The sequence below is a fragment of the Anser anser genome (genome assembly GCF_964211835.1).
Source record: "Anser anser genome assembly, chromosome: 2".
Classification (NCBI taxonomy): Eukaryota; Metazoa; Chordata; class Aves; order Anseriformes; family Anatidae; genus Anser; species Anser anser.
Genome location: NC_139721.1, coordinates 86,310,758 through 86,324,907, shown reverse-complemented (window position 1 = coordinate 86,324,907; position 14,150 = coordinate 86,310,758). Strand labels below are relative to the sequence as shown.

At 36.8% G+C, this 14,150-nt stretch overlaps 1 long non-coding RNA gene across 5 annotated transcripts in view; it reads left to right on the top strand.

Moving 5' to 3' along the window:
* LOC310894594 overlaps positions 1–14,150 on the top strand; it is a 232,463-nt gene that overhangs the window by 23,930 nt on the left and 194,383 nt on the right. The gene's annotated exons all lie outside the window — the stretch shown is intronic.

Genomic DNA, 14,150 nt, shown 5'->3' with positions numbered 1-14,150 from the left:
ACACCTGTACATTTGACTCTAATTTTTACTGAGAACAGTGAAAATTGTTTAAGGATGCCTCAGGGTTTCATCAACAAGTGTTTTTTTCTGTTAGTACTAGACAATATGTTATTAAATGATATTACATCATTATTTTTATCTGTCTCAAGGGCTAAGGAACTCACACAAATCTAATACTTGTGAGTAACAGAGTTAGCTTTAAGATGTGCAGAGTGTTGCACACATTCCATATGTATCAATTACATTTTTGCTGTTCCCATCTCTGGGATTTCCAGAACTGGTTTATGAAGTTGTCAATAATTCATCCATGCTGACAGGGCTGAATTATCTTCTTTAGACTAGTACCCCCCAAAAAATGAGTATTCTTCTGAATATAAACACTACACACCAAGCACCTTTTTACTTTCCTCGAAAGGTTTTAAGGAATGCTACATGGTTTAATTTCCAAATATTTTTATAACAAATTGCATAGGCAAAATACCACTGACTGTTAGTCACAAATGAAATTTCTAGAGAGCAGAGGAAAAGGTAATTTTGTAGCTAAAGCACTTGGCTTATGAAGCTGAAATCTTCACACACACTGGATTTGGTAGGCCTCTGAATACCTTATCTAGGGACTGAGCAGAACCAGGGCTCCGAACTTGTGCTACTAAGCAAGTCCGGGTGGCCTTGCTGGCCATCAGTGACTTTCACAGCCAGTTCTTGGACTAACGCCACATGTTCTCATCCTGGCACAGGGGATGTGTACTGACAGCTGTGGGCTGCAACTCACCTTTATTACACTCCTCAGCATGTCCCTACGTTAATCATACTGATGTAGAGGGGTGAGAATGGTCAAGGCCAAACCAGAAGCCTGTTTAAAATTTTGAAAATGCTTTCTTCTGTAGACACTACCTTTTTTTTTTTTTTTTAACTATTTAAGGCTGCATTGGTTGTGGATAGTTAGAGCAGCTTATTCTATTGATCAACTAAATCAACATATATCTCTGTATTGTGGGGGACTGATCCTTGTCCTTATTCCACCATTTTATTTTAGTTTTTCTTTTCTGTTGTTCGAGTATGTTTTCACATAGATCATCAAAACTATCCTGTAGACAAAGTTCAAGCACTGACAATGAAAATACACAGATGGAACAGGTGGTGCCGAGAAACCAATACTCTATTCTCTGAAGGAATAACTGGCAAGCTGGAAGGCAGATGACCCTGTTTATAAAATCCTCTTGATCCCTGTGGAGTTACAAGTGTATTGGTAGCATAAAAAAAAAAAAAAAAGCAGGAAGGAAAAATAGAAATGATAATTAGATGTAGAAGAACCAAAAGAAAAGCCAATTTACTTAGTAACTGAAGAGGTGGGAAACACGTCTGAATTTATATTGTGGGCATGAACAATAAGTTCAACATTTCATGAAAGATGTGAAAGAGAAGCACTGACAGCCTTTGAAATGAAAACAAAGGAAGTTTAATTGAGGGTAGGTCATATTGCAAGAGGTTTGTGGCTTGGGCATGCTTCTAAGTCCCCAGGCACTCCAGGTATCACAGATGGATATTGGTGGCCTTCCAGCCCTGTCTGCCCTGGACATTTGTAAATATTTCTTCCAGATATGAACTCCATACGGTTGCCTCTGCACTGGATTTTGCTCTTCTGGTATTACAGTTCACAGATGACAATTCATAAGCTGTAGCCACCTGCTAGCTGACTTAGCAGTGTTAGCTGAAAAAGGCTTTACGCATGCACTTCAAGAACCACCTGGCTTCTTATCAGCAGTAATGCATTAAGTATTTTCATTTGAGCTAGATGCTTGTGTGTTGGTATTTCCAGTGTTTTCAGTCAGGAGTGAGCTACGTTACCCACTGTGCACAGGAGGGCATCAGCCTTGAATGATTCAAGAATCCACTCCTTCACTCCTGCAAAGGTCTCTGCCTGTGCCTGGGTGTAGAACTGATGCCTAACACTGCAGTGGATGTGAAAGCGACTGGAGAGGATGCATGTAGCACTGTTTACTGATACACTTAGAAAAAAACATAGCAAATAAAAACATTAAAAACAATTACAGGAGGAAAATCAGCCTGTACTGAAACCTAAGAATAAAAATAATCAGAGGAAGAGGCAGATCTCTTCTTAAACCTTCTAAGTCCTTGCTTGTGCTTTTTTCAATTTATATAAATATGTGTAAATTCTTACTGTTGTCTAATATGAGAGATGCAGTAACAATACTGTTATGACCAATGGTACAATGATTTATCCTTAGTCGAGATATCCATAGTTAGGTTTCTCACTTGAAGTCTGGTAAATTGAACTGTAATGGAGATACAGGCTCCTATTACGTTAAGTGATAAGAAATAGTATTCTGAAGCAGTTAAAGCCTAAATAGATGAAGAGTGACAAAGAATGGAAGGCTGTACTGTGGTCTTCTACTTTTCAGCTGTATCTTCTAGACTAGCCTCCATAGGCTCTGCACCTACCACTCCTTTACAGACATTAGATTCTCTTTTAAGCAAAACACCCAGAAGAGGCTGCCCTTCAATGCCATCTGTGTGGGATAATGCGTTAGCATCCATGTGCTAACATGTGGGTGTGAAGCAAACATACATGATGCAAGTTGCAGTAAAAATGGCTGACATACGTCAGTCAACAGGAGGAAGAGAGACACTGAGCATGTCCATTAATATAAATCTTTGCTTATAAAAACAACACTTAAATTCTCATTCATCTTCTATGTTGACTTTATTAGCCACAAGTTGCTACTTAACAGTGTTGCAAGGGTGACGATCCTTGAGAAGGAGGGAAGATGGAGAGAGGAATTGTAGGCATATTGTTGTATTTCAGACAGTACCTATTTTTTCAGAACTATAGCTACCCCCATTTCCTTCCTGGACCCTAAATTAATTATAGAGCTTGCAGGTCTTTGGTGGAAAGGGTTGGTAACTTAACCACGTCCACAGACAGAAATAGAGAATTAGAATTATAAATTGTTTCATGGGAAGGAGCCTCATAAATCAGTTTGCAATCCCATAATTGCAACCCCATAAGTCAGTTTGCATGCTAGAAAACTAAAATTCTTTCAAACACTAAGTGATGTAAGTTTGTAGATTTTCTGGTTTTGAAACACAAATCATGGCTGCTTGAAGGGGAATGGAGTGAGTGTGATCATTTTGTGTTGCTACCTACAGAAGCAATGCCTTTTTAACTTAATATAAAAGCTCTCAAGCATTAACACAAGCACTCTTTTACACTCTCTCGATATCTGCCACTTTTACAGACTTTCTGGAAAAAGTATGCTATTTGAAAGATGCCACATGTGGCATTGACAGGCAGCTATAGAAAGAACAGCAGACAGCCAGTAAATCACTCAGTGGTCTTTCCTGTCCTTTCAGCCATATCTTACAGAATCTACAATTTCTGCCTTTGCAGTGCACTTCAATGTCAGAGTTTATGTTCTCTTTAAACTTTTATATGTGAAAGTGACAGAAAAGGTACACATTCTATTGCTAATTGATTTTTCTCTCCTTTCAGAGCACAAGTGCACAAGTCCTAGCATGTGTTAACAAATGTTTCAGTGTTTCCAAGTATTCTGCCTGAGTACAAAGTAGGTTTTTTTTTTTTTTTTCTCCTCTAGGATGGGGAAAAAAAGCTTTTTACAAACCAGGTCTTTTCATACTACTGGCAGTTTGTTCAAAATCTTTGGAAAACCTTCATATCTGAAATGAAATTTTCAGTTCTAGTCAGAGTATAAACTGATGGAAAAAAGCGTGTAACCTTAGCCTATTTCATGTACATTATTTTTTTCAGCTGTTCAAATGTTTTTGGCAGTGAACCAACTCTTCTAAGAGAAGCTACTACTAAGACTGTATTAAATATCCTAGTAAAGCCTCTGTAGTTGTTAAAATCTGCAATAAAAGCTAATAACCAGTACTATTTGCTCTGCCAAAGGGTCAGCGTAGCCTAGAAATTTCCCTACATCAGTGGCTATACATAAACACCCAAGAAAGAGTAAGAAAAGTACAAGCACATATAATGCCTGTTCTGTGATTGTTTATATTATGGCCACATAATTTAATCTTACTAAACAGCACTTTCATAAGTTAACACTGGCTGTGCCCTCAGATGCCATCGTGGAACTTGTTTTCAGAAAATGCTGATCTGTGCCCCTCAGAAATTTCAGACGGCTGTGGGATGGCTCAGATTGACTGGATACATCATGTTTTAGAGAATCCAAGTCTTTTTCACGTCATTTCATATTTAAATTTCAGAAATGAAAATTAATTGTTATATAAGTACGAGTGCCCCTGAAACAGAAACGATGAATTTTAACATAGTGCGCAGGCCATGGAAAAGTTGAGCTGCAGCTATTTTGAAGTCTTACATATACTCTGTAACGGTTTAATTTTGGGCTGAACTTAAAACATAAGGTGTCACAGTTCTTTTTCTTCTTCCAATGAGATGTTATGTAAATAAATCATTTCCAAGTACCTGGTTTTCACACAGTGCTTTCCAATAGATGTTCTGAGAACAAAATCAAATATATTTGTCTTCCCTTGTCTCAGCTGTAGATAGCTTTAGTAAGTATTTCTCTTACGCAAACTCAAATTTGTTGCAGTGAGAACCAGATTTGCTAATCCTCTTGCCTCCTTTGCTACTTCAGGGACACAAAGCATCATGCATACTTTCTGGCTGGCCAGCGACAAAGATAAGTGGTGTTACACATCTAACTCAAGGAGCTTGCACAGAGCTAGCCAGCAGACCCAGGAAACACAGACACAGCACATGTCCCTTGTCCAAAACTGGGTTTTAACTCTGTGGGGTTGTTTTGCATTTGCTGTATGAAATGCATCAGCCTTAGGGGTGCTGGGAAGTGCCATGGACAGGGCAGGCCAGGTGCCCACAGTCCCACTGTGCCCCAATTTTCTTAATAACTGTAGCAGTTACAGTGTAGACCAAACTTCAATGCCTCTTTCATGTCTTGTAAGAAGATGCAGAGTGTCTCTTAGGTCGGGCCAATTTTACATTGCAGAAACACAAAATATTTTCAGCAAAGACTAAAATCAGTCAGAATGCCAACTCCTGCTATTTGTATTGGGCCTTCAAGAAATAAAACACCAACAAAACCAAACAAAAATCAGCTAGATGTTAGGATGTTAGGATGTTAGCCTTTGGCAGATTTTATGTTAGAGAGTAGAGTAGTCTAGCCAGCAGCCTGTCATCATCTTACGTTCAAGTGCTGCCACCTGAAATGGAACAGATTGTCTAGCTGTTCTTGATCTGTTCCTGATTTAATCATCACTGCATTGCAATATGGCAGCAGGTTTCCCCAGTTTTCACCTGTAACTGACCGGTGAAACCTGGATGTGCTGAATGCATTCATTAATTGCAAATTGTGTTGTCTTGAAACAGCTGAGTTGCCCATGAGTCTTTTCCAGAGATGAAATTGTTTCAAGCATGTTTTTTCTTGAGGCTTTAGAAGTAAACTGGTAACTAAATATTCACAACAAAATAAACGTCTCTCCATCTGGCATCAAAAGTGCAAGTGGTCCCAGGGTGATACGGGACAATTCTGAGTAACAGTAAACAAGAGTTACGGCTTCCTTTTGGCAATTTTATCATCAACCATGATTTAATTCTGCTTTGTCATTTTCAGCACTGTTCTGTGTTTTGACTCTGAGACTAATGGATTTAGGCAAAATGTGGTTTGAATGAAGGAAGGGTTTTCACCAGTGTATTTTTAGAAGATTCATGCTTTAGAGAAGGGGGGGATTCTGGTAAGGGAAGAGATTGATTTTTCGAGGGTTTCCGGCAAGCTGCTGGCAGGACAAGAAATAGGATCCTGGTCTCCTGAGGCTGTGCCTGCTGTTCTGTCCAGTGGCCTCCATGGCTTTTCGTAAGTAACAATCACAAAAAGCAGGGCCAGGAAAATGCCTTCATCATAAAGCAATAAGAAAGATGTATTCAAATGCTTCCAGCAGTTGTTGAGCCATTGATTCACAGTCATCCCTCAAAACACCAAGCATGAAGAGCAGCAACTCTTTTCATTCCTGCAGCGCATATCTGTGCAGCACAGGCATTAGGCAACAGAGCAGCCTAATTAGGAGGGTTTGTCCTGGCCTTAATGCAGCTTAAGAACAACTGCTTTAAGTTGCGTTACTGGCCTGCGGGTGCCTCTAAAGATGCTCCCCCCCCCCCCGTCCCCCCCTGCCCAATGGATCTGTTCTGTGGCCTTCAGCAAGTCAATAAATCTACTTAAATAGAATGGAAATATTCTGATTTGCGAAGGGTGTGCCAGCAAGTTCCAGGCTGCTTGCTGTCACCTCCTAATCCAAAAGGAGTCGCCGCCATTTAAAATGACATATTACGCTATTTGTATCATTTTCTAAAAGGCTGCTTAGGCAGGTGCAACTCTGATCTCACAGAGGCAGGAGCCACAGCTGCAAATGTATGGAAATCCAGATTTTTGTAGTGCCAATGAGAGAAGATTACCAGATGGGAAATTTAGCAGGAAATCTCAATGCCATTATGAATCTTCCCCTCTGCATTTCCAAGTGAAAACGAATGCTTGAATGCTGAAAATTATGACATATTAAACAATTATTGTGAATTGCAGAGAGCTGGCTCAGATATACCTGAGGTTCTGAAATTGCAGATGGCAAATTTAACAACACGTTGTGACATGCTTTTCCTGGAGATACGAGGAGAGCAGGGAAAAGTGCACAGAAGATCTAACAATGGCTTCCAATGGGATTGGGAAACCCAAGCAAAGCAAAACAGGAAATTAACACACAGAAGCTTGTCGATGCACTGTGTTCTCAATAATACAATCTACTGCTTCTGTTTTCTTTAGTACAAAAATTTTTCAGGCGAGTATTGACAGTCTGTCCTCATAGCAAAAGAATTGCACACAGGTTTACAGATGCTGTACTAGATGAGTTGGATCACTGAAATGTTTTTAATGCCGACTTTTTTGTGTGTGAGGCACACAGTCCTGCAGGCAAGTCATGGGAGAGGGAGCTTTTGGAAATTCCCTGTATTTACAATGGAAATAATCTGTCTTTTTGATGAACGATGAGTAAATTCTTCACATAATGTCAGCTTCCTAAAATTTATTTGTGATGGAGGTCAAATTTTATCATCACCACAAATCATATGTAATGTGTATTGATAGCTGGTGAAATTCACCATAGAGCTCAGGAGACAGTCACTAGAGTCTAGCGTTAAGCACTTACTTTTGCATAAGGCTTTCTCTTGCATGTTTGCATACAAATATTTTGAGGGGTGTGGAATTACATAGACATATGCCAGGAATGTTTTCAGACTTCTTATCTTGTAGGATAGTCACAAAGCTAAATTCTCTCAGCTTTTATTATATATGTGAAAATACTAGAATATCTACTGCAATATTTTTTTTTTAGTAGTAAAAATATTTTTACAATGGTAACTCTTCAGGTAAGTTTTCTGGTTTCCTGTATTTATATCTCTATTTCCTGTATTTATATCTTTATATATGTATTTATATTTATATAATGTAGTGACACTGAGGGTGCTAACTACTGTCTTTATCATTTGTGATCATTGGGATACCTGCCCAAACATTTTCTTGAGTGTCTTCTAAGGATTCTTCTGCCTTGGTCTGATAATATGCAAGTTTGCTGAAGCAACTTAATTAAATGTATATAGGTGAAATACTCTGATGAAATTCATGGTTCCTCATCTTAGAGCTACATCATTTGAGAAACAGTGTATGGAGTACTGACTTAGAAATCAGAAGTCCAAGTGTGGTTTCCTTAATTTGCCATAGACTTCCTATGTCAGGGACACTTTGGATGTTTCATACCTAAAGATGAATATAGGAGTTGATAGGATTTCCAGAAGTACCAGATAATTCAAGCTTAACCTGTACGAAAATCAACTCAGAAAGTAAAAACTGTAAACTAAGGTGAGGGAGGTTTGTCTCCAGAACAGATTTCTTTCTAGCTTTGAAATTAGCCTCTCTTTCGCATGAAAAACACTTCTCTAAAGTGGAGATAACAGCCCATCTCCACCTCAGAGTCAAGTTGGAAGGAAAATACATTTTAAATTCTGAGGGGATCTGAAAGAAGCAAGTTGCTAAGTAGGAAATAAATACAGTTTCTAGAATATGACATCTTCTTCTAAGCTAGTGGGAATATATATTAATTTTGTATTGGATAGTGTGATCCTTGAACAATATCAAGAAGGGAATGGAGAAATTGCAGCTGCTTAATTGATTGATTAGCCTTTCCTAAACAATAAGGTAACTTTGCATTGCATTTACTTTATTACCTTCATATTCAAATTCTAGAAGCAAGATATATGCTTTGAGATAGACACAGAAAATGAGTGTCCCTGCTTCACGTTGCAGATGTTGTTGAAGTTGCTTAAAATACACAGCTGAGATCCAATAAGATCAAGACCCATTTTTGTGTGAGTAGTGTTTACTCTTGCTAGTAAGTCCTATTAGCATGGTGAATATTGATGTGCCACAAATGTGTGTCATGACAGTGAAGAAGTAATGGAAGTTACAGATCTCAGGAAAACCTTAGCAACAGCCCTGCAGTGAAATCAGGAAAATGATACAGATATTTTATTGCTCCAAGTTATTGTACAGTTAGATAAGTGAGCAATGCAGAAATGTGAGACAGCTGATGTGTGAACGCAGCGTTTTGTGCCACATACAGCATGTGCACGTTCATGCAAGAATACACATGTATAAGGTTTGCTTGAAAGTATTCTGTCAAAACTACTTTCTTGGAAACCAGTGAACTTTTAAAGTAAATTGGTATTGTTACAAAATATTCCTATTTTCCACTGATTATTTTTTTTTATCAAAAAAATGTAAAAAAGGCCGGTATTCAGGTCATAGATGTTGCCATCCTAAGGTAACAAGTCTCAGAGCTGTTAATGCCAGCGTTGTGTTGCTGTGAGAGACCACTAGGTCACCGCCAAGCAATGGGCATAAAAGAAGTTGTAATAGGGCTGAAATTAATAGCTGTTTGTTAGTCTGTTCACACAAACTTCTAGGCCTATTCTCAAATAACTGGAGCTCTGTTATAGCCCAAACGTATGAAATCCAGAAATTCTCATTAATGACCGAGTATTCCTGAGGTCCCTGTGAATATCAAATGCCATTAAAGACTTGTCAAGTTTTATGGTCACCTTCCCAATTCAATTAGAGATACAGCAGTTCATTTATCAGCTAACAGATAATTCCCAGTCCAGTTTCTGTAAGTACAAACTTAATAGCCTCTCTTCATTTTTCTAACATGAGCAGTCTTGGTTTGTCTTTGGCTGTCTTTGGGTAAGACGTTCTCCAAGCTCTTCATTTTTTTTCATATGATCCATCATGTCGCTTATGTATCCTATAGTTTTAGTTTCCCCACTGTCCATAACTGCTCTTTGAGAAGACGTCAACAAAGCAGGAAAAATGCATTTTTCTTTTGTAGAAGTTCTTCCTTCAGCAAAATATTTTTTTATTGGCTCTATACTATATGCATCAATATATGTAGTAGTAATGACGGGGGGAAAAAAGGAAGGGAGAGCGTTTGAGAACTACCAGTTTCTTCAGCATATGGATGAGAAATAAAATGCAAGATATGCTTTTAACTGAGAAGTGTCAGTAGCATATAAAGGAAATTTATATTCTTAAAATCTTAAATTTCGTGAAAAGGCAAGACAAGTACAAATCTTATGGTGTTTTGAGTATCAACTGGTTCCAGGAAATATGGAATGGAAAAGATATGGTTGGAAGGGCTTGAACAAAGTAAGCAAATACAGGGATGTTCTGCAGTCACTCAGGAGCTCAGACCATTTGGATCCAAACTTTTACAGATGGAGAAGAATCAGACAGATCCTTCTGCAATTCCAAGCACAGTCAATGCAGCTGCCAGAAAAGGAGCAGCCAAAACAGAAAACAGGTGGCCCTACGTTGTTTTAACAGCAGTCTGAAGAATGACTGTTGCACCTATCAAAGCTTATGCTTTTCCTGGCTTCAAAATTTCCATTACTGCACAGGGGCTACACTGAAGCTCTATGAAAGTGAATACAACGTTTGAAGGATGTGCTCCAGCCTTAATGATAATTGTTTGTTCAATTTCTGCACCCTAGCCAAAGACTGCAGAAGGTTATCCTGTCCTCCAAAATTGCATAATTTGCCTATGACAAAGTACCTAAGAAAATGGTCTGCAATCACTAGCAAAGATCAATAGACATCAGCACTTCAGCTTCCAGACCATAAGATGTCATGCAATTTGGGCATGTATTACTACTATTTATCTTATTTATTATTTGGATCAATTTTATATAAAACCAAGACTCTGAATGAGACACTACCAATTCAGAATGGCATTTTCTCAGGAAGCACATTTCTAAAAAAAAGGTCAGGTGGACTGAATCACAAAGTATTTGGCATTCTTTCCTACATGACTTACATAAAAAGTAATTACAAAACGGCAGCTCCAGATTGCTATGGAACAGCTCCATACCAGACACAACTAATTCAAGTGAGTGGTTGAAAATAACAAAAAGGGAGAATTGATAAATCTTTCTGTTTTGTTCTATACTTGTATTATTACCATTCCTTTCACAGAATTTTGAAACTGGAGAGGACTTTCATGGTCATCTCACCCAGTGGGATGAAGAATTTTTTTGCGGAATTACTGCCTCCAATCCATAATTCCTGCCTAAGCAGGAGTAGATGCCATTCAGAAAGACACTTGGTCTTAATTTAAACATTTCAAATTATAGAAAGGCCCTCGCAGTCTTGCTAAATCACTCTAGCTGTTAGTCATTCACTTTTCTGTGGCTTATTTCTCATTTCATCTTGTCTAGAGTCGCTTCCAGTATTTCCCTACTAAAGTTTCAAACCTTTTCTTACCTTAACCTTGTACGTTCTTATAGGTGTTGGGAAAGCTACTCTTAAACATTTGTTGGATAAAGTAGGTAGCTTAGGTAAAGCAAATATATCAGGCAATCAAATCTACCTCTTGGGATTTTTTTCTACAATATTCTAGGAAACAGCCTGATTTTGAATAGCATTCAAGCCACTGGCTATAAATCATTCCCCAAAGAAGGCTGGATGTTTTATCAAAATTTTATCATAGATGTCTCAGAAAAATACTTGTGACATTTCTGTATACTCAGTTCTAAGAAAGAAAAAAAAATAATTGCTGTCTGTTTTTTCTTGTTACCTGGCGTAGAAAGCCAAGATAAGGATCTTACACTTTTCATTTGTGTTATTGAAAATACCAGTAATAGTTCACTTATTTTAAATCTGTCTTAAACAATATCAAAGAGAATATTTTTTTAATAATCAAGTTCTGATTACCAAGATTAGAAGGAATAAGCAGTTAGCTATTACAATGAAGTCTAACTCTAAGGAATTCCATCAAACTATGTTGATTTACATCAGCCCGTGGTATGACACAGAGCCTTTCTTCTTAGTCATAAGGTAGTTTTATTCAAACTCTCTCTTTTTTTCTTTTTTTTTAAGATTTTAAATTATCCTACATTTACTGAATAGTAGGAATCTTACCATTTAAAATATAATTTTAATTTAAAATAAGAGCTGATCTGTTTTATAGATCTCTAAACTATTACATACTTTCGATGTTCTCAGTTTTAAAATCAAGATCATTCTCTGTATTGGAGATTATAAAATGCATATCAGCTGGTGATAGTTACGTAATTCATCTGAAAACAGCAATGAATAAAATATAACCAAAAGCAACCCTGAACACTGACAGTAAATTAAATAGCAAAATGCGTGAATATTTCCACAAGAAAGCGACCATGTATATATACACATATATTATTATAGAACTTTGAACAGTAAGGTGGAGTAGAGAATAATAAAATAGATCAAGGATCAGTTATTTTCTTTAGCTAGCTTGAGAAATCTCTTTGTTATGTTCTGCTAAAGGCTTTTTCTTGTTCTCAGAGTGGTTGTGAATTCAGCAGGACAGCTTATAGCTACATGCATGCAGAAAGGCTTCTCCAGCTGAGGACTCTGACAGCTGTGAAAAATGTGTCTAAGACTTCCACTTTTTTACCGCAAAGAAACTCTAACAAGTATTTTATTGTTTTATATAAAGTGTGTCCGTGTACACATAACACACACACATATTTTATGCATGTGCACACACACATAATGTTCATAACGAAAAAAGAGGGATTAAATTTACCACTCCTCAATGTGGGGTGGATTCTTGAATGAGGTAATTGCACAAAGGAGACTATCCTCATCCTTTCTGAACTGCAGTCTTTGCAGTTTCATCCTGAAGGTCTGTGCCTTGGGCTAGGGTAAGACATGGAGTTGATAGCAAGGTGACCAATGATGATCAAACAGAGGCAGTTCTGGACCTGCACAGAAGCAGAAACATGGTTGCCTGGGAATGTTTTGCAGTTGATATCAGAGGTACTAGGTGAGACTTCATTGTGAGTTTTGAGTATTGCACTGAGATGAAATTGGCTTAAATTGGCTCCAGAATCCTTCTGGTCAAATGAAGCTAGGTCTTTTCACAGCTCTGTAGCATTACAACTGGATCTTCATATGTATATAAACAGAATTTATGTAGGTATTCTGAATGTTTTACACTCCTAGCATAACACGCATTGGCCAAATGAAAGCCAGACCTTGTTTTACAGATACTGAACAAAAATTGTCCAAAAATGCCGGTTAAGGTGTAACTTTTAGGTATAAATGCATGTATGCTTTTACAAATATCGTGTATACCTTATGAAAATATTGCATAAAACTTCCATGCATGTTATAGTCTATGTAACATAAATTTGATCAAAATTTTAAAAGCAAGTGCATCAAAATACCTGTATTTGCTATGGCTGGAAAATCATATTTTCTGTATATTGAAATAGGTTACTTTCTTAAGAGCTAATATATTTAATTTCAGGCATCAGGTCTTGGATTTATTTATTTTTTATTCAGAGTTTTACATTATGATTGACTACATCATGTTACAATCGTATGGATTATCTTATGACAGAATATGTATGCATATATACTGTATGTATAAAAGTATGTATATGTGTATGTATGTATATACATGTATATGTGTGTGCATGTTATATTTTTTATCATATATATGATGTAAATGTATTTCATTAAAATATATGATACACTTATATACATTAGACATCATATTATTAGACATCATATACTACAATATAGTTATACTTTATATACTATATATATTTTGTATTTCATATTATACTGTAAGTTATGCTGTATGTTGTGTGTTATGTATCATTGTATCATCCATCATTATATACTTCAAATATATGGATGATACAGATGTATTGCATTTTAATGCAACAACAATTTTAAAAAGTCACACTTTAGTATATATTCATATTTTACTTATTAATTAAAGGATAGCACTCAAAATATGACATTGCCAATTAATAAACCAAGTTTTTGGTTATGAAAATTACCTGCTTTATCTGAGAAAAATCTAATACTGCTTGCTAATTGAAGTATTAATTCAAAACCATTTTCCAAATTGTATATGATTTAAAGATGAAACAAGGGATACTAATGTTAATATATTTTGAAATTTCAAATTTTTGTTCCATTTTGTTCCATTTTAATTGTATCTCTGCATGTCTCTTGTCTCTTAAGTATTGCAAAACAACAGCATTTCTCCAGTACTCTTTGACCAAGAAAGCCAGGTTCCATATTTTCCTTTTTTTTTTTTTTTTTTTTTTTTTTTAAGTTCTGACAAGGAAGAATGCTAGGTGATTCATTTGGTGCATAACCAGAACAAATCCAAAGTTCATCTGAGTCTGTATAAGTTTTAGAAAGAGGAAAGAGTGGAGAATAACCTGGATGATAACGGTGCCTGTTACATGTATTACCTCCGATAAGTTATTGGCACAACCTCGCCTTTCATCTCTGTGGAGCAACAGTGTCTCCTGGTGGTCAAGTAGCAGTTAGCATCAGGCAGGTTTTTTTTTTTTTTTCCTAAAATATACAACTCCATGGCAGCTGATACATATGAAAGCACTATCACAATAAATTTGAGAATCTTATATTAATTATTTCCTTGTTTTCTTGTATTCCAAATGCACTCAAGTGTTTCAGATATCTGTAGTTAAGTATGTACATAAACACTTTAGAAGAACTTCATTT